Source organism: Podarcis liolepis (genome assembly GCF_965112155.1).
Source record: "Podarcis liolepis genome assembly, chromosome: 3".
Lineage (NCBI taxonomy): Eukaryota > Metazoa > Chordata > Lepidosauria > Squamata > Lacertidae > Podarcis > Podarcis liolepis.
The window spans coordinates 13,422,627-13,443,306 of record NC_139557.1 but is presented as its reverse complement, the minus strand read 5'-3'; the positions used below and the strand labels follow the sequence as shown (position 1 = coordinate 13,443,306).

Sequence of the window (20,680 nt, the reverse complement as noted above, 5' to 3'; positions counted from 1 at the left end):
AACAAAATAAAAGATATATCCATATACAGAAGTGGCGATCCATGACGACAGTACGTCTGAAATGATGGAGGATTGAGAAGTCTGAGCTTCATAGGCAGAAGCACAGGGGGGGAGCTAGCCTAGTATCAAGCAAATCTACTGGAGAATATCATATACAAAACTACCCCACCATGTACACTTACCAGACAAGAGAACAGCAACAGAAAGAGTACACTGGTGCCCTTCTTCAGAAATCTCTTTCTTTTAGCACCCAAGTGCTAGGAGGAAAAGATTTGCATCCTGCAATTGGAGTAGATTAAGCAAAATGAGACGGCATTTATAGCACAAGCTGCTACACCAGTCACACCAGGATAAAGAAAGAAATGAAAGACATCTTTATGCCAGAGCTCAAGGCATAATTTTGGCAAAGTTTAATGCATTGGGGGGGGGGAGAATGCAAGAGGAGGCCATTGAACCTGCCATTCACACCAGCTCTATATGAGAGGGATGGATCTTCCAAAACCCAAATAGGAGAAGAATGAATGTGACTGGACAGTCTTTCTTGAAAGCTTCTGATATGATCTCAGAAACATTAGAGAAGAACATAAGAAGTGCCTGCTCAATAAGGTTCATAGCCCATCTAGTCCAGCATTCTGTTTTCATAAAGGCCAACCAGAGAGCGTGCACCTTCACAGGCACATACCTCCACATGTGGTGGGACTGCCTCAAAATCCAACTATTCTGGACAACATCCATATGAGAAATATGTAAAATAACTAAGCAAGTATTAGAAATCACCTCAGAATTGGCCCTACTAAACATCTTCCAAGACAACAATGCCCATTTACACCACAAAGAACTCATAACCCACCTACTTTCAGCAGCCAGAAACATCAAACCAGACACTGGAGAGACCTGTCAGGAGTAAGCATGGACCAATGGTACCAAATAGTATGGGAAACAGCCCTACTAGAAAAATTAACCAATACACTGAAACTGACACGGGGACAAACAGAAGAAGATGCCTTTACCCCGGTATGGCTCCCCTTTATCACATACACAGCCCAACAAGACAATGACAATAATCCACCAACAGCATACAAATCAATATGGCTAACCTGATCCAAAACACCCACCCACCCCACTCACACATGAAAACAAAGATCACCACAGCCAATCACAAACAAACAACCACACCCTAGGCCAACCCCAACCTCTCTCACCACCAAAGGAACACAAGTGAACAGCAGAGAACCTGCACGAGCAACACTGACACAAAACCCCACATATATTAAAATAGAAACATTGCCCCCCGACCCCACCCCCACCCATCTTCCCCCCCCCTCCACCCCTTTTCTTCTTAATGTCTCAACAAATGAAACTGATTTATAAAAATGTGACATGGAAAAAATACAAGAGACATTACACATACTTCTGTAAATCAAGAAAATCTTTAATAAAAAAAAATGACCAACCAGATGTCTGTGTTTACACCAGCTGACACACACATTTAGAGTGCATACTATCTGAAATTAAAAGTGAGATAGAGAGGTGTTGCTGCTCACCCATATGCGAAACAGACCATACAGAGCTCATTGCCTTGGCATTTTGTTGTTGTTGTTCTATTTCTTTATACTTGGTGTGATGTCCTTGGTTTCCTCTCCCTCCCATCCATATGGGATAGAAAGATACCACTAAGACCACCCACTCACAAAACAGTGGTGATGACTATTTAGCAACAGAGGTGAAGGGTTTGAGGTCTTCCGTGGTCTTGGAGGCCTTCAAATGACATGTGACACAACAGACCATCTACGCTCTTTTCCTGCCTTCCTTTTGTAAACCTTGTAGAATATCCATGGTTTCATGATGTCACAACTTTCTGCATTGTTGCGTCACTGCCAGTCAGGGATACAGAGTGAGAACAAGGAAACACAGAACAGCATGACATTGCAACACAAAGCAAATCCTGCTGAATATTACAAAAGGGGAAAAGAAGAGCTAGATGTGTGGTTGGAGTCATGTCAAAAGAAGGAGTGGGAGAGAAAGGATCAGTCACATCTTGGAAGAAAAACAAGGTTTATAAAGGAGTTATAATCTATAGAGAGGAAATTTTGTTAGAAGACTTAAGAGCTGTAGAGTCACTTGCAGATAAGGCCTGAGCAAACACATACCCTCCAACATTTCTCAGATGAAAATAGGGACATCCTGAGGGAAAGTGTTGGGACACGGGTGGCGCTGTGGGTAAAACCTCAGCGCCTAGGACTTGCTGATCGTCAGGTCGGTGGTTCGAATCCCTGCGGTGGGGTGCGCTCCCGCTGCTCAGTCCCAGCGCCTGCCAACCTAGCAGTTCGAAAGCACCCCCGGGTGCAAGTAGATAAATACGGACCGCTTACCAGCGGGAAGGTAAATGGCGTTTCTGTGTGCTGCGCTGGCTCGCCAGATGCAGCTTGTCACGCTGGCCACGTGACCCGGAAGTGTCTTCGGACAGAGCTGGCCCCCGGCCTCTTAAGTGAGATGGGCGCGCAACCCCAGAGTTGGACACGACTGGCCCGTACGGGCAGGGGTACTTTTACCTTTAAGGAAAAGTGGGACATTCCAAAAGTGGGTCAAATCAGAAACTGGGACAGCTTCTGTAAATCTGGGACTGTCCCTGGAAAATAGGGACACTTGGAGGGTTTGCAAACATGACTCAGCTGCCAGCTCTACCTAAAGAAACTAGCTTTACCACTATCAGATAAATCCGAAAATATTAACATAGGAACATAGGAAGTTGCCTTAATAAGGAGTTGAATCCACTGGTTCATCTAACTCAGTAGTTGTTTGGATTTATCCCGCTTTATCACTACCCTAAGGAGTCTCAAAGCGGCTAACATCCTCCTTTCCCTTCCTCCCCCACAACAAACACTCTGTGAGGTGAGTGGGGCTGAGAGACTTCAAAGAAGTGTGACTAGCCCAAGGTCACCCAGCGGCTACATGTGGAGGAGCGGGGAAGCGAACCCGGTTCACCAGATTACAGGTCCTCCACTCTGAACCACTGCACCACACTGGCTCTCTCAGTACTGTCTCCACTGGCTGGCAGTGGCTGTCTAGAGTTTCAGACAAGGGCTGTCTCTCAGCTCTACCTGGAGATCCCAGGGATTGAACCTGGAATCTTCTGCACGCAAGACAGATGCTCTACCACTGAGCTATGTCTCTTCCCTCCCCCCTCTGCCTTGGAAATCCAACTGGAGAGGAATTCCCTGCATTGCGGTTGCTCAGTCTTCATTCAGCTACTAATTCTACCCATAGAGACTCGGCCCGCAGCATCCACTATTAGGCCTTGCCCACATCACACACCTAGCGCTTGGGAAGTATGGGGTGGTTCTCTACAGCACCGGGAGGCATGATCAAGGCTAATACCATCACAAAAGCACCGAGTTTGTTTTCTAAAAAAAGGGAAAGAACTCCAAAGGGAAGATAAAAGGGTGTAGTGGCATTTGACGAGGGCAGTGTTACAGCTGCACCATTTCAATTTGATACTGTAATTTACACTGTGACCTGTCTATTAACCCCAATCCCCTCTCTCACTGTTCAAGATGCACCTACTACAGCGATTCAGGTGCGGCTGAATAGCCTCTGTCATTGTCCTGGCCTGCCATGAGGTTTCTCAACTCAATGCTACCCCTTGAATGACACTCTGTCATTATACTATATTTAGGTAATGAAAGGTGTAATTTAGCTTTGTTCTGTTGCAAGCCAATCCGGGCCTTGTATGCATCGGGATAGGTAATAAAATAGGCGTGCGGATATAAAAAGCCTGAATAAGCATATTATTCAGCGTAATTTCACAAGCCAAAACTGATGAAAGAACCGAGGGGTACAAAAGCCTCAGCCACTTCAATGCCTGACAACGAGAACTGTCATTAGGGGACTGTACAAAGAGACAAGATTAAGGCTGGACACGGGATCTACGTGGCCCATGATTAATCAATCCCCCTTATGCTATGGAAGCTGCTCCATAATTGATGGCATTTGGTGATGATTGCTTTCCAATTACAGGACTCTCTCCTGTCGTTCACGGGGGAATATTGCTTTGTACGACTATCATCAGCCTTTCCAGACAAAGCATCGTCCTGGACTTGGCATCTTTGTGGAACTGTCCTCCTGTCATCATAATTGTTCTGTCTGGACATTGTTCCGGACTTCAGCCATCTGCTTTATCACACCCCCACCCCACTCTCTGCAGGAATGAATGTAACGGATAAAGGATCATCCTGGCAGAAGAGATAATGAGAAATAAGCACCCGATGGCCAAATTAGCCATCACACGTTCCTCTAACCTGAGTAACTTTATCGCAGAGGAGAGATCTCACAGAGCTTGTGCTAAATTCATCATTGCATCGAAAGGGGAGCAAATGGCAGGTGCCTCCTCTGCTGCTAGCCGGCAAACTATTATCAGAAGGGCTTTAGGGACACGGGTGGCGCTGTGGTCTAAACCACTGAGCCTCTTGGGCTTGCTGATCAGAAGGTCGGCGGTTCGAATTCCCATGACAAGGTGAGCTCCCGTTGCTCTGTCCCAGCTGCTGGCAACCTAGCAGTTCGAAAGCATCCCAGTACAAGTAAATAAATAGGTACCACTGTGGCAGGAAGGTAAACTGTGTTTCTGTGCGCTCTGGCTTCTGTCCGGTCCTCCATGTGCCAGTAGCGGTTTAGTCCTACTGGCCACATGACCCGGAAACCTGTCTGTGGACAAACGTCGGCTCCCTCGGCCTGAAAGCAAGATGAGCGCCGCAACCCCAGAGTCGCCTTTGACTGGACTTAACCATCCAGGGGTCCTTTACCTTTACCTTACCTATTGGAAAGGCTCTGCATAAGAGGGCTGCATGCATCACTAGAATATCACACGCAGCAGAAGGTGCAAAAAGTGTGCGTGAGAGAGCGTTGTTGTGAAAAGCAGGGTCTGCAGGGGTCTTACCTAAAGTGCCTTCTCCACTTGTAGAAAATGCTGCAGTTCAGGTTCATAGCACTGTTCTGTTTCAATCTAGCCACATTTCCCTTTGCTCCTGACCATTGACAAAGTTAGCAGGGAGTCAAAGTTTGATGGGAATCAAAGTTTATAACACCTGGAGGGCACCACTCTGGCTACCCTTGCACCTGCAAAACTTTAAGGGATTTTTTTTTTTTACTAAATTTTACTACTTATTTTTTAAAATACGTATGTATGATTATATACCAAGGTTGTCTCTTGTCAACATTGCAGAAAATTGGAATATTGAGTCTTCCTACAAAATAGAAGAGAGATATCTCAGTGTGAGTGAAAGGGGGGAAAGAGGAGGCGAAGTTGCTTGCTGCCAGATTCTTTTAATGCAAGTGGCAGAAAAGAACTGAATGACAAAAAGGGAGAAGAAACTTTAAGAGAAAGTAACTCTGGTCTGTCCGTGTTTGGTTTGCTTTAGTTGCTAGTCCTGTCTACCCAGCCCACCTAGCTTCCATAAAACTGGAGAAGTGAACATCCAGCGATCTTATCACCTCTCCGGCTTTGATCCATACCGGTTACTACCTTTAGGGATTCCTTGCCTTTGATAATTCTAGTTTATCATTCCTTGTTACTTTTGACCAATGGGCTTAAGTGAAGAAAGGAGGAAAATACCTGAAATGCCAGGAGTTTAAACAAATGGAGGAATTTGTCAGGCATTCAAAGTCAATTTTGTCCTTTTAAAATGAATCTTGCCCCAAGTGCTGAAACACCATTGTTTTAAAGCAGTTAACAGCATTTAACATCAGAGAAACTCATTAACTTGTTTCAATTGGTGTAGCAGGCTCCTCTTAAGAGTGGCACTCTCAAGAGCACAGTTTATCCTAGTCATGGGGAAATGGATGCAGCCTTTGTGAAAGGGCTATCATCAGGGTGAAGCATGAATTATCCACCCTGTTGTTGGAAAGAAAGCATTTGTCTTCCACAAAAAGCTCACATCACATCGTCATTTCTCCTATTTGATTGCTCTCTGCTTAGGCATGCATTTTATAGGGTTGCCATATTCCAAAAAGTGAATTAGTTTTGCCCAAAGTTGTTGGGCGTTTTTGGTCAAATTGCAAAAAGAGAGAGAGAGAGATTTTTGAGCTATTTTTAAGGGAAGTCGGCAAAAACAACACTGCCAACATCAGATTTTCCTGGACATTTTGACGATTTCTGCTTGGACACTGCTTCTGACTGCAGTATTCTGGGTATGTCCCTATAATTTTGGACACAGGTAAAGGTAAAGGGACCCCTGACCATTAGGTCCAGTCATGGCCGACTCTGGGGTTGCGGCGCTCATCTCGCTTTATTAGCCGAGGGAGCCAGCGTACACCTTCCGGGTCATGTGGCCAACATGACTAAGCTGCTTCTGGCAAACCAGAGCAGTGCACGGAAATGCCGTTTACCTTCCCGCCGGAGTGGTACCTATTTATCTACTTGCACTTTGACATGCTTTCGAACTGCTAGGTTGGCAGGAGCTGGGACCGAGCAACAGGAGCTCACCCCGTGGCGGGGATTTGAACCGCTGACCTTCTGATCGGCAAGTCCTAGGCTCTGTGGTTTAACCCACAGCGCCACCTGTGTCCCATAATTTCGGACATATGGCAACCCTATTTTGTAACATCTGCATGGCATTGCACATACCTCTTTATTGCAAAAGCCTGGTGTAGAAGGCCAGCAGGAGTTCTGCTTTCCTGATTCATGTGTCAGTAGCAAAAGAAACAACACGCCACCATTCATTAAAAAATACATCAGAGTTTTTTCAACATGCATAAAAATTATACTTTAAAATGAAGAATAATGTGTGAGATGGCCTGAAGTATCAATTAGCAACAGACACAGGAGGAAGCACATTAAAAATAGTGTCAATTGTTATTAGTATAGCTAAAAGGGTGGATGTCTGGCTGTTAACCAGAAGGTTGGTGGTTCGAGCCCACCCAAGGATGGCTGTAGGCAGGATTCCTATATTGTAGGGGGTTGGACTAGATCAGGCATAGGCAATCTGGGCCCTCCAGATGTTTTGGTACTACAATCCCCATCATCCCTGACCACCGGTCCTGTTAGCTAGGGATGATGGGAGTTGTAGTCCCAAAACATCTGGAGGGCCAAGTTTGCCTGTGCCTGGATTAGATGATCCTCAGGGTCCCTTCCAACTCTACAGTTCTATGATTCTACGAGTCATTGAGTTGTTGATTTGGAAGAGCCCAACTCAGTGCATTGCAGGAATATTTTGCCCAATGACCCTGTGATTAAGAGTCTCATGCTCTACTAACTGAGCTATGAACATGGTTGGCCATGACTATGATTCTATGACAGTTTCCACAAATCTGCTCTACAGTAATTTCCCAGGGGAAACTTTGTAGACATGTGGCGATGGTGGACGGTAAAAAATTGTGTCCTACCACCCGTAAATGTGAAAAGGGCCAATGAAGCCCATTGTCAATGGCCTACTCTTGACTATTATCCTTGACAGCTCAAGAGAACCTCTGTGCTCAGAAGCAATGGACTATGGAATAACAGCTGCTGGAGGCATAATACTGTATCACATTATTTTAATATTCTTTTGGAAGCCGCCCAGAGTGGCTGGGGAAACCCAGCCAGATGGGCGGGGTATAAATAACAAATTATTATTATTATTATTACAGCATGGGAGGTCTATGGGCCTTCTTATGGACTCTCAAAGGCATTTGACCAACTTCTTTTGGTAACAGTATGCTAAGCCAGATTGACCTAGTGCCATAGTTTCTGAAGGTCTTACAACATTGTATAGAACCTCCAACCCACAGGCTAAATTGGGCCCATCACAGGTCCCAGTTTTGCCCACAAGGTCATTTCGGCCAAAGCATGCCCACCTTCTTCACACCATAGGTGACATCAGGATCTGCAGTGCAACCAAGTTTACTGTTCCTACTGCTAATGGTACAAGATTGCATGAGGGCACTCAGAAGAGGAGAGTCTTACCATAAAGTCAAATCAATGAAAGTACACTTTAGTGAAACATGGACAACAGAGTGTCATTCAACAGCACAATGTCGATTCCTGCTCTCGCACTGATTTGTTACGTAGCTTTGTTACAAGTTACCATTACAAAATTAAGATTTACCTTCAAGCGCTCTGGGGAGGGTAGTACAAGAATGACTACAAAACATGTGAAAACCCAGGGTGCCTTATAATTTATAATTTTCATGTAGCTCTTACACTGCAGCATGGCCTACAGCTGCTATTTTGTAGTGAGCAACGCACTATTTTTTATACGCGACAAGGTAAAAATTATGCCCATTTAATTCAGATCGCACATCTAAGAAAATGATGGCTGGGAAGCGCAAGAGACAGGCTCAAAAATCATGGCTTTTAAACACTCTTCCAAAGACTCCCAACAAAGTTATTGATCACTCCCCCTCCAACACAAAAACGGGTAGATTATATTGCTACAGAAACAACTGTCACATTGATGTGAAGAGCATATATCCTCTGCAAACTATTGGAACTAGTGCTGCCTTGTTAACAGTTTCCACCAAGCTGTTAACAAGGCAAAGAGTAGCATTTTCCACCTGAAGTTTAAACAGGTTAATTACGTTTTTCCTCTCCATTTGCACAGAGATGCGAAGTAGCCGTCAAAAGAATGAACCCGGTATGTGCTTCTTGGCAGGGAAATCCTTTTAAGTACTTAAAGTCATCTTTAAGTTTGAGTCATTAGGATTAGTTCTGCACTGTTTAATGTTAAAGGAAATAGGTAGATAATGAAACAACTCTGGAGACAAGGGGAACACCAACTGCTAATGGGACATCAAGTGCTGCATGTACTCAAAATATTTACAGAAAGAGTTAACATTGCTTCCATCCTTTTATCATCCCTGTTCAAAGCAAAGCCGCCTCCCTTTATCTGATCAGAAATATTTAAAATCATTACAAATAATAATATCTTTCAGGGAGTCGATGGGGATCTGAGCAATCAGACCTACCTGCGTGCTTGTAGGCCACAGCTAACTGTTTCCGTCCATTGTTTTAACCGAATTCCTTTTGGAAGGTGAAGGAAGTTGCTGCTTTATTTTAGAAGTACAGAAATGTGAGCCATCTGAAATTAGGCATCTGGCTTGTCTCCTCTTGTGGTATAGTTCACGTAGTGTTTTGAAGAGGCAAAACAATGGTAGTCCTCGATTGAGTCTGCTCTCCCTGAGATCAGCACTAACACATGTGCATTAAGTCATAATAATAATAATATTAATAATAATACAGTGGTACCTCAGGTTAAGTACTTAATTCATTTCGGAGGTCCGTTCTTAACCTGAAACTGTTCTTAAACTGAAGCACCACTTTAGCTAATGGGGCTTCCTGCTGCCGCTGCGCCGCCGGAGCACGATTTCTGTTCTCATCCTGAAACAAAGTTCTTAACCCGAGGTACTATTTCTGGGTTAGTGGAATCTGTAACCTGAAGCATATGTAACCTGAAGCATATGTAACCTGAGGTACTAGTGTAATTATTATTATTATTTATTATTTATACCCCTCCCATCTGGCTGGGTTTTCCCAGCCACTCTGGGGGGCTTCCAACTGAATATTAAAAACAATATAGCGATCTCCACCCCTCCGCCACTACAGTAGGAGCACCATGTTGACCGGGCACCCTAAAAAGAACTAGGGTCTGATAACATGCAAGAACAAACCAAAGCAACACTCTCCCACTCTAATTAACACAGAGCCAGCTTTGGCCCAAATGGCATCCCATGCAACGAGCAACTTAATTGTCTCCCTTCCATTTGCTCAGCTGTGAAACCGATTGTTTTTTTTAATTGCATGTGCAGCCTATCGGATGACTTTGACACACAACATGAATGATTTATACCTGTCACCACTGCTACTTTTCTAGAAAAAGAGGTGCCGGAACTCACCATGAACACCTCCCTCTTTCTCTTAGGATGGCAATGGAGCCCACTTGAGAAGTGCCAGAACTGAACAAAAATAGCCCTGCCTGTCATAGAAGCATAGGTGGGCCTGTAAAGGTATATTTATTCAGGCCACACAAACTGCTTGCGCTAGTTACTTCTGCTGTTGAGCGCGTGGTTGACTTGACTATCTTGTGTCTCTTTCTCATCAGCAGAATGGGCTCCTAGTCAGTTTCCAGGCTTAGTATAGAGTACTGGATATAACCTTTAAAGCCCCAAATGGATTGGGAGTAGTTTACCTGAAAGAGGTCCTGTTTCAAATACCTCAACCACATGAAGGGAAGCTGGTAACCACTAGGGTTTGAAAGTGGTACCCAGTTATGGAACACCATTGGCAGAGAAGTTCACGCAGGCCCTTTCCTTCTACAGTGGTATCTCGGGTTAAGTACTTAATTCGTTCCGGAGGTCAGTTCTTAACCTGAAACTGTTCTTAACCTGAAGCACCACTTTAGCTAATGGGGCCTCCCGCTGCCGCCGCACCACCGGAGCACGATTTCTGTTCTCATCCTGAAGCAAAGTTCTTAACCTGAAGCCCTATTTCTGGGTTAGCGGAGTCTGTAACCTGAAGCGTATGTAACCTGAGGTACCACTGTATATTTAACTCTGGGAGTTCTGTTTTGCCATATTTACATTGCTTTCCGTTTTGTTCCGTATTTAATAGTTTTTATACTTATTTCTTGCAGGCCACCTTCACTTTACGAGGCCGCACACAAACGTCTGAGTAATAAATGATAAATAAGAAAGTTGAGTAGATGACCTGTAACAGGCACTGCCTCGCCCCAGGTGCCCCCCCACCCCCGTCCCCCTAAATTCAACCAAGAGCTATCTAATCCAATTTATAGGAATCAAAATTGGGGTCAGAATATTTGAAAATGAGAGACAGAGCTGCATTAACGGTCCTATATTTATCATTTTGAAGGATGTGCCAAACTAAATGCACTTAGTTTGCATCCAAGTACCTCAGAGTAAGACCTTTCGAACAAAGTGGAACTTACTCCAGAGTAGACGTGCCTAGATTTGCACTGTTACAGCACATTCCTAAGCATGTTGACTCAAAAGTAAATCCCACTGAGTTCAGTACTTACTCCATGGTAGATTTACTTAGGATTGTACAAATAATGCTATGCTGGTAGTTACAAATATATTTATTCACAACAGTGTTCGTATTTAAACCACCATCATTATTTTTTTAAAGAGTCTTGTCCATCTAAATTTGGGCACTCCAAGTTGTGCCCAACACATAATAATAATAATAATAATAATAATAATAATAATAATAATAATAATAATAATTTTATTTATATCCCGCCCTCCCCAGCCGAAGCCGGGCTCAGGGCGGCTAACAACAATAAAACAGTATAAAAGTATAGCATATCCATTTACTTGACTCCTAAGAAGTTATGGAAGTCAGATTCTTATCCCTTCCTGAAACTCCCACAGGCTTTAAAACAAGCCGTTTTTGAAACAACACATTCTTGACTATAGCTCTCCCAGTAAGCAGTGCTCCAACCCTGAATATAAGAGGGAGTTCCTTGCATGAGGTTTTGCAGTGATGATGGCAGGTGGGAAGCCAGAATAGCTGAGCTGTTTGCGCTGCTCGGCTTAGATGAGCTGTGATCGTTACAGGGTTCACCACAGACCTATCTGGTTGATGTGGGTCAGTAACACTGACTCAGTGCACCTGCTTTCGCATTCGGTACAATTTGCTTGGGGTGGCAGCTTTCTGGAAGAATCCTCAGTGAACTTCCGAGCGAGTGAAGCTGGAGGCAAAAATCACCAGTTGTTTCCTCTTTTTCAATGCTGGGACAGAAGAAACTCAGCTTGCTAGCAGGGAATTTGTACGACAGTCAGTCCCTGTCTCCCTTCAAACCAGCATGTGGTATAAGGGTAGTAAGGAAGGGTGCCTCCAGAAGCATTTATTCACATCCTTCCAGGGCGGGGGGGGGGGGGGAATCAATACACCAAACATGACAGCATGGCAATCACAGCCAGAGCAATCTACTTCTCAAGCAGCCATCAATCACCAGATCAAGCAAGTAAAATCCACCAATTTGATGCCTTGCATTCTCCTGTTATGAAAAAGTAAACTGGCACAGCTTACTGCTGCACGAAAATAATAATAATAATAATAATAATAATAATAATAATAATAATAATAACAACAACAATAATAATAATAATAATAATAATAATAATAATAATTTATTTATACCCCGCCCATCTGGCTGAGTCTCCCCAGCCATTCTGGGCGGCTTCCAATCAAGTGTTAAAAACAATACAGCATTAAATATTAAAAACTTCCCTAAACAGGGCTGCCTTCAGATGTCTTTTAAAAAGAAGATAGCTGCTTATTTCCTTCACATCTGAAGCGAGGGCGTTCCACAGGGAGGGTGCCACTACCGAGAAGGCCCTCTGTTGTGTCTACCATTCAACATTTTCTACAGGAGGGGCAGGCACAATTTAAGCATGTGGGATCTACTTAATTTTTATTTTCCTAGAAGCCTCAGGTCCACCAGTTATAGTCAGGTGCAAAATAGGGGTTCAGTTGGGTGGCCATGCACAAAAAAATGAAAGACAGGGTGCTTCTGACCGCATGCTCAGCTCAAGATGAAAATGCACTTCTGGTTTTCCACCAGGCTTGCATTGATTCAGCAGTCTAACTTGTGTGAGTGGGGTGGGGGGCAGGGAACATTTTAGTCAAGCTATTGCCAAGAGTGCCTGGAGGCGGTTGGAGGATGGATGGCGGCTAACAGATTGAGGTTGAATCCTGACAAGACAGAAGTACTGTTTTTGGGGGACAGGAGGCGGGCAGGTGTGGAGGATTCCCTGGTCCTGAATGGGGTAACTGTGCCCCTGAAGGACCAGGTGCGCAGCCTGGGAGTCATTTTGGACTCACAGCTGTCCATGGAGGCGCAGGTCAAATCTGTGTCCAGGGCAGCTGTTTACCAGCTCCATCTGGTACACAGGCTGAGACCCTATCTGCCTGAGGACTGCCTCGCCAGAGTGTTGCATGCTCTGGTTATCTCCCGCTTGGACTACTGCAATGCACTCTACGTGGGGCTACCTTTGAAGGTGACTCGGAAACTACAACTAATCCAGAATGCGGCAGCTAGACTGGTGACTGGGGGCGGCCGCTGAGACCATATAACACCGGTCTTGAAAGACCTACACTGGCTCCCAGTATGTTTCTGAGCACAATTCAAAGTGTTGGTGCTGACCTTTAAAGCCCTAAATGGCCTCGGTCCAGTATACCTGAAGGAGCGTCTCCACCCCCATCATTCTGCCCGGACGCTGAGGTCCAGCGCCGAGGGCCTTCTGGCGGTTCCCTCATTGCGAGAAGCAAAGCTACAGGGAACCAGGCAGAGGGCCTTCTCGGTAGTGACGCCCGCCCTGTGGAACGCCCTTCCAGCAGATGTCAAAGCGATAAATAACTACCTGACATTCAGAAGACATCTTAAGGCAGCCCTGTTCAGGGAAGTTTTTAACGTGTGATATTTTACTGTATTTTTGGTTTCTATGGAAGCCGCCCAGAGTGGCTGGGGAGGCCCAGTCAGATGGGCGGGTATAAATAATAAATTATTATTATTATTATTATTATTAGACAATTGGTGTTATGTAGTGTAGTTTCCCCCTGGGCCAACAGGGGGATACTGTATATAGTTTTCACTCAGGTCTGTAGATAGTTTTCACTCAGGTCCGCGGCAGTTATTTTAGGCGGGAACTCTGGGCTGTGGTGGTTACAATGTTGACAGCCGGCTGCCTATAAATACAGCTTACCACAATAAAGAGCTACTTGGAGAAATCGCTGTGCCGGCTGCTATGTCAACCCACGACTTAACTCTGGCGACGAGGATGGGATGGATGGACATCAGAGCACAGCCAGATGCGGCCAGCCTCTGAACTGAGCTGAATCACTGAGCTGAATCACAGAGCGAAATCACTGAGCGAAATCACTGGGCAGCAGAACCCTTTCAGAGCTGACTGTTCTGGCTAGAGCACTGTGTTCCATCCATCGCCCTTCACGCCGGCATCGGAATCATGGCTTCACTTGTGCCTCTACCGCCGTTTGCGCCAGCCTCTGAATCATGGGACTCCTACCTCGCTCGGTTCGACTGCTATCTCCAAGCCAACGAGCTGACAGCAGTATCAAAGGATCGGAAGCGGGGCCTATTCCTCAGCCTCTGTGGGCCTGAAGTGTTTGAGACGGCCCGAGCGTTGGTTGCGCCTGAAGCAGTCCAGGCAACACCATGGGACACGATCCAAGAGAAGCTCCGCAACCACTACGCACCAAAGCCGTCCAAGATTGCTGCCCGCCATGCGTTCTACCACCGGAACCAGGCAGAGGGGGAGTCAATCAACAACTACACCACCGCCCTGCGACAGGCTGCAATGCACTGTGAGTTCCGAGACTTAGACGATGCCCTGATGGATCGAATCGTCTGCGGGGTCCGGGACATCCATCTGCAACGGCGCCTCCTAGCCAAGCCAGACCTCACGCTACAGAAAGCCATTGAGGAGGCTGTGGCCTCAGAAGCTGCTGAACGCTCCGCCCAGGAGATCCGCAAGTCCAGCAGCCCGCGTCTTGCTAGGGAGCCAGTTCCGGTGCATCATGAAGAGGCCAGCAGTGAGGAGGCATCCTCCAGTGAAGACGATGACGTGCACCAGACAAAGCGGGAGCGCAGGAAGTTCCAACAGAAGTCCAAGGGCCAACCGGAATGTGCTGGCTGCGGAGGCAACCATTCCCGTGCCAAGTGTCGATTCAGAGACGCCATCTGTAGGAAGTGTTCCAGAAGGGGCCACATCGCTAAGGTCTGCCGATCGGCTCCGTCTGACACCCCCCCTTCATCGACTCGCAAGTCCAAGTCTTCACTCCAGTCTGCCAAGGAAAGTTGTTTCGCTCTCACCAACTGCCGCTGCCCGTCTGGAACCACGATTGGCCAAACCGACTCGACTACGCGACGCAAGCTGAACGTCACGGTGCTCATTGAAGGAGCTCCATGTGACATGGAGATCGACACCGGGTCTGCCCTGTCCATCGTGTCATGGAGCACCATCAAAAGACTGGTACCCAGAGTGTCCAAAAGGCAACTCGACTCTCACCGCGTACACCTGAGAGACTACCAGGGAAACGACATTCCCGTGGTAGGCGTTGGCCGGTTCCGGATCGCCTTCAAGGATTTTTCGGGCCTGCTCCGGTTGGTGGTGGTCGAAGGTCAGCGGCCAAGCCTTCTAGGGCTAGACTGGTTTGATGCCCTCGGCCTGGAAGTCACCGGCATCAACTGCATCTCTAACGCAGAGACTGAGGGTCTGGTCAAAGACTTTGCCGAGGTTTTTGACGGCACCTTGGGCCAATATACAGGTACGCCCATCTCCTTTAGCCTTGATCCACAAGTCGCCCCCATCAAGCTAAAGCCACGCCGGGTTCCCTTTGCTCTCAAGGCTAAGGTGGACGAACAACTGGACAAACTGATCGCCCAAGGAGTTTTGGAGCCGGTTGACCACGCGAAGTGGGAAACCCCCATCGTCACGCCTGTCAAGCCAGATGGGTCGGTGAGAATCTGCGCTGACTACAAGTGCACGATCAACAAGGCACTTCAGCAGCACGCTTATCCGGTTCCTGTTGTCCAACACCTGCTGCATTCCCTGGGTGAGGGTAAGGTCTTCGCTAAGCTGGACCTTGCCCAAGCCTATCAACAACTGCCAGTCGATGATGCCACTGCTGAAGCCCAGACGATCGTCACCCACCGGGGGGCATTCCGTTGCCGCCGGTTGCAGTTCGGGGTGAGTGTGGCTCCTGGCATCTTCCAAAGCCTTATGGAGCGTCTCCTGCAAGGGCTTCCGGGCGTGGTACCATATTTTGATGACGTCTTGGTGTCTGCAGACTCACACCAGCAGCTGTTCGAGCGCCTCCGTGCCGTGCTGACCAGGTTCCAGGAGGCCGGGCTCAAGGTAAAGAGGGAGAAGTGCCAGATCGCCGTTCCACAGGTAGAGTTCCTGGGCTATCTTATCGATGCCTCCGGTCTTCATCCAACCACATCCAAGATCCGCGCTATCCAGCAGGCCCCCACCCCAAAGAACAAAACGGAGTTGCAGGCATTCCTGGGGCTGCTGAACTTTTATAACATGTTCCTGCCCCACAAAGCCACAGTGGCTGAGCCTCTTCACCGACTCCTTAGCACTAAGACGCCTTGGGCCTGGGGTCATCGGGAGACGGCGGCCTTCAACGCGGTCAAGGCTCTCCTTTCTTCAGACAGTGTGCTGGTACAGTACAGTGAATCCAGGCCGCTGGTCCTTGCCTGCGACGCCTCACCTTTTGGCATCGGTGCTGTCCTTAGTCACCGTTTTCCAGATGGAAGAGAAGCACCGCTCGCCTACTTTTCCAGGACACTATCTCCGACGGAACGGAATTACAGCCAGCTCGACAAGGAGGCATTGGCACTTGTGGCTGGAGTGAAGAGGTTCCATGAATACCTCTATGGCAGGACTTTTGACCTCATCACTGACCACAAGCCACTCCTGGGCCTCCTCGCCGGTGATCGTCCAACTCCACCGGTCCTCTCACCACGCATGCTGCGATGGACTGTTTTCCTGGCTGCCTACCACTACCGGCTCATCCATCGCCCGGGGAAATCGATGGGCCATGCCGACGCCCTCAGCCGTTGCCCTCTTCCAGCATTTGTGGAAGACCCGGCTCCAGCTTCATCGCTCCTTCTGATTGAGGATCTTCCGGCAGCGCCTGTATCGGCTGCCACTGTGGCCTCCGCATCTGCCCAGGATCGCACCATCAGCCGGGTGCTCAACTGGGTGTGGAGGGGGTGGCCACAAGGGCCTTTTGCATCGGAGTTCCAGCCCTTCGCAACCAGACAACATGAACTCTCAGCTCATCGCGGCTGCCTGCTGTGGGGAGACCGCGTCGTGATTCCCCAGGGACTCCGTCAGCGCGTCCTGGAGGCTCTGCACGTTGGCCACCCGGGAATTGTCAAAATGAAGGCGTTGGCTCGGTGTTACGTCTGGTGGCCTAATATGGACGATGCCATCACTGCCTGGGTGTCCGCCTGTCAAGCGTGCCAGGAGTCGAGGCCTGCACCACCGGCAGCTAAGGGACACACCTGGGAGACGCCAAAGACACCCTGGTCGAGGGTGCACATCGATCTGGCTGGTCCCTTTCACGGCCGGACCTTTATGGTAGTGGTGGACGCCTATTCCAAATGGCTGGAGGTCGCCCTGATGCCCTCCACCACTACCGAAGCTGTCATCCGGGTGCTGCGAGGCCTGTTTGCAACGCATGGGTGTCCTGATGTCCTTGTCTCTGACAACGGACCGCAGTTCACGTCAGGCACGTTTGAGCGGTATCTTTTGGGACTGGGCATCCGCCATGCCCTAACGGCACCCTTTCATCCATCCAGCAACGGGCAAGCGGAAAGAATGGTGCGCTCGACAAAAGAGGCACTGGCGCGCCTGGACCGGGGAGACTGGCATGAGCGGGTCGCCGAATACTTGTTCGTGCAACACATCACCCCTCATGCGGCCACAGGGAGGAGTCCTGCTGAACTGCTTATGGGCCGCCGCCTCAGGTCACCGCTCGACCGGCTACACCCAGACTTTGCCGTGGCTGAACCCCCAGGCTGTGCCAATGCACCACGGTCATTTGTCCCAGGAAACCAGGTCTTTGCCCGGAACTATGTGGGGGACATCCCTTGGGTGCCAGCCACAGTAGTGGGAGTCACTGGACCTCGCTCGTACCAGGTGGCACTCGAAGACGGACGCTTGTGGCGACGGCACATAGACCAGCTTAGGCGCAGGGTTGGGGACTTGGACACTACCGAGGTGCCCCCAACTGCGCTTGCGGCTCCGGAAGAGACACGTACAGATGGCGAGGCCCCACCTACACCTCCCTCGCAAACTGCCAGCGTGGAGCCGAACCAAGCCGTTTCAGAACAGACTCAGACCACTCCACTTGCGGAGGCTCCACCCACAGCAGCGGATCCAGGGGAGTTGGTTCCAACGCCACCTAGGGTCGCACCACAGCCTCAGCGAGAACTGTGTGGCCCTCCGGACTTGGCTACCAGTCCCCGGCGGTCTGGCAGAGTTTCCAAGCGCCCAACGTATTTAAAGGACTATGTTGTTGGACAGGTATCACTGTTGGTCTAAGTATGGGAAATGTAACCGATATGCTTTTGTGCCTAATTGAACCATTACGCGTAGTGCTGTATATAAGGAAACCATTACGATTGTAACTAACGCCTTATCTCGGTGGGGAGGGGTGTTATGTAGTGTAGTTTCCCCCTGGGCCAACAGGGGGATACTGTATATAGTTTTCACTCAGGTCTGTAGATAGTTTTCACTCAGGTCCGCGGCAGTTATTTTAGGCGGGAACTCTGGGCTGTGGTGGTTACAATGTTGACAGCCGGCTGCCTATAAATACAGGCCGGCTGAGCTGTTCTCAGTCAGTTCTATTTCAGCTTACCACAATAAAGAGCTACTTGGAGAAATCGCTGTGCCGGCTGCTATGTCAACCCAGGCAGAGGGCCTTCTCGGTAGTGACGCCCGCCCTGTGGAACGCCCTTCCAGCAGATGTCAAAGCGATAAATAACTACCTGACATTCAGAAGACATCTTAAGGCAGCCCTGTTCAGGGAAGTTTTTAACGTGTGATATTTTACTGTATTTTTGGTTTCTATGGAAGCCGCCCAGAGTGGCTGGGGAGGCCCAGTCAGATGGGCGGGTATAAATAATAAATTATTATTATTATTATTATTATTATTATTATTATTATTAGACAATTGGGATGGTTGCTGTTCTACTGCAAATCACCCAGAGATCCAATGATAGGTCCTGATCTGCTTTCTGCCCACCTCTGTTCTCAAGGGCACTGGCTTTCTGAGAGCACCTTCATCAACTACCGTATTTTTCGCTCTATAAGACGCACCAGACCATAAGACGCACCCAGTTTTTGGAGGAGGAAAACAAGAAAAAAAAATATTCTGAATCTCAGAAGCCAGAACAGCAAAAGGGATCGCTGCGCAGTGAAAGCAGCAATCCCTCTTGCTGTTCTGGCTTCTGGGATAGCTGCCTGCATTCGCTCCATAAGACACACAAACATTTCCCCTTACTTTTTAGGAGGGAAAAAGTGAGTCTTATAGAGCAAAAAATACGGTACTTTCAAAGCACCAAAAGGTATAGACTCAAAAAAGGAAAAAGGAAAGCGAGTGTATGTGCTTCAGTGGGAACACAGCATCTTCAATGTCTTCCCGCTGCAATCAAAGCCCATGAAACAAGGTGAGGCGTCTGTCTCAGGTGGCAGGATCTACAAGGGCAGCAGATCTGCCTCCAAAGAACACATCATCCACTGCTGTAGCAGCCCACAGTGGCACTGATGGTCTCCTCCCACCCCCTATTCCCAGTGTTGATCTTTATTTCTGCCTCACTTGTACCTGATGTAGATCTTCACTCCCCTCTTCCTCCCTGGTGGAGGGGAAGGGGCGCCGTTTTGTGGTTGGCCTCAGGTACCAAAAGGTATTGGGACGTGGGTGGCGCTGTGGGTTAAACAACAGAGCAAATAAGAAGGTCAGCGGTTTGAATCCCTGCGATGGGGTGAGCTCCGGCTGCTCAGTCTCTGTTCCTGCCAACCTAGCAGTTTGAAAACACATCGAAGCGCAAGTAGATAAATAGGTACCGCTCCAGCGGAAAGGTAAACGCCGTTTCCGTGCGCTGCTCTGGTTCACCAGAAGCAGCTTAGTCATGCTGGCCACATGACCCGGAAGCTGTACGCCGGCTCCCTCGGCCAATAAAGCGAGATGAGCGCTGCAATCCCAGAGTCGTCCGCGACTGGACCTAATGGTCAGGGGTCCTCTTTACCTTTACCAAAAGGTATTGGGCTCCTTCATGAACAATTTGCTTCTTTTCTTTTTTTACACAGGTATTAACTCTCAAGCCTGACACATCTTTGAATGGGAAGAATGTGAGTAAGATATAAATTTATAGAAACTGACAGGAATCGTGATTCACTTGCTCTGCTGTCTCAAGGCTTCTCTCTCTGCTTCCAGCAGCATTGCCTTGCATTCCCATGAGCATGAACTGTCTCCAGAATCCACAGGAGAGAGCTTTCAGGTGAGATCCTTCTTTGATGTGGCTTACAGGTGAAAGAGGAAACAGCTACCCCACCCAACCCACCCACCCCCCAAAAAAAGAAAAGAGGGAGGGCGATACCAAGCACTTTATGACTCACACACCAGAGAGATATTGTGCAGTGTGAATAACTGGAGGATCTTAACATCCCAAATGTTGCTTTGCAAGCTTAAGATGATATCCATCTCACGCTCAGTCACCTTCCCTCTGAAAACGCTGCCGTAATTTGAAAAGAAACTGATTTGTCATAATGAACGTTGGTGGTGCAAAGAGATTCTTTCTTAGGAAGGCAAAAACTGAAATGCAAATGCAGCTCTTGATGTAAAAGACAGATTAGGAGGCAGCACAGAAACCACTGGGGATTGTCTGGGGAAGTGACTCTAGCACTCTTCGGTTTTTAATGATAAAACCATGGCGTGGGGATGGCTGCAACCTCACTCTCTAGCCTTCCACATGAAATCTCCTCTCTGCTCCCTCCATCTGGTTGTAGGATTAGATGTGACCATCACCACGCAAGTTAAAACAAAAGCTAGCGCCCTCCGAAAGCCAAGTTCGGGAATTAAACATCAGCTTTGATCCAAAATGCCCTTTGTGCAGGCAGAAGGCATTTCCCCTTGTATCTGGGGGGTGTGGTG

General features: G+C 47.9%; 1 long non-coding RNA gene across 1 annotated transcript; it reads left to right on the top strand.

Annotated features, from left to right (window-relative positions):
• Positions 1–1,594: 1,594 nt before the first annotated feature.
• On the top strand, positions 1,595–19,908 carry LOC310702364. Its single transcript, XR_014523471.1, has 2 exons — positions 1,595–2,054; positions 19,837–19,908. It is a non-coding gene; the product is annotated as an uncharacterized lncRNA (long non-coding RNA).
• The last annotated feature ends 772 nt before the right edge of the window (positions 19,909–20,680 follow it).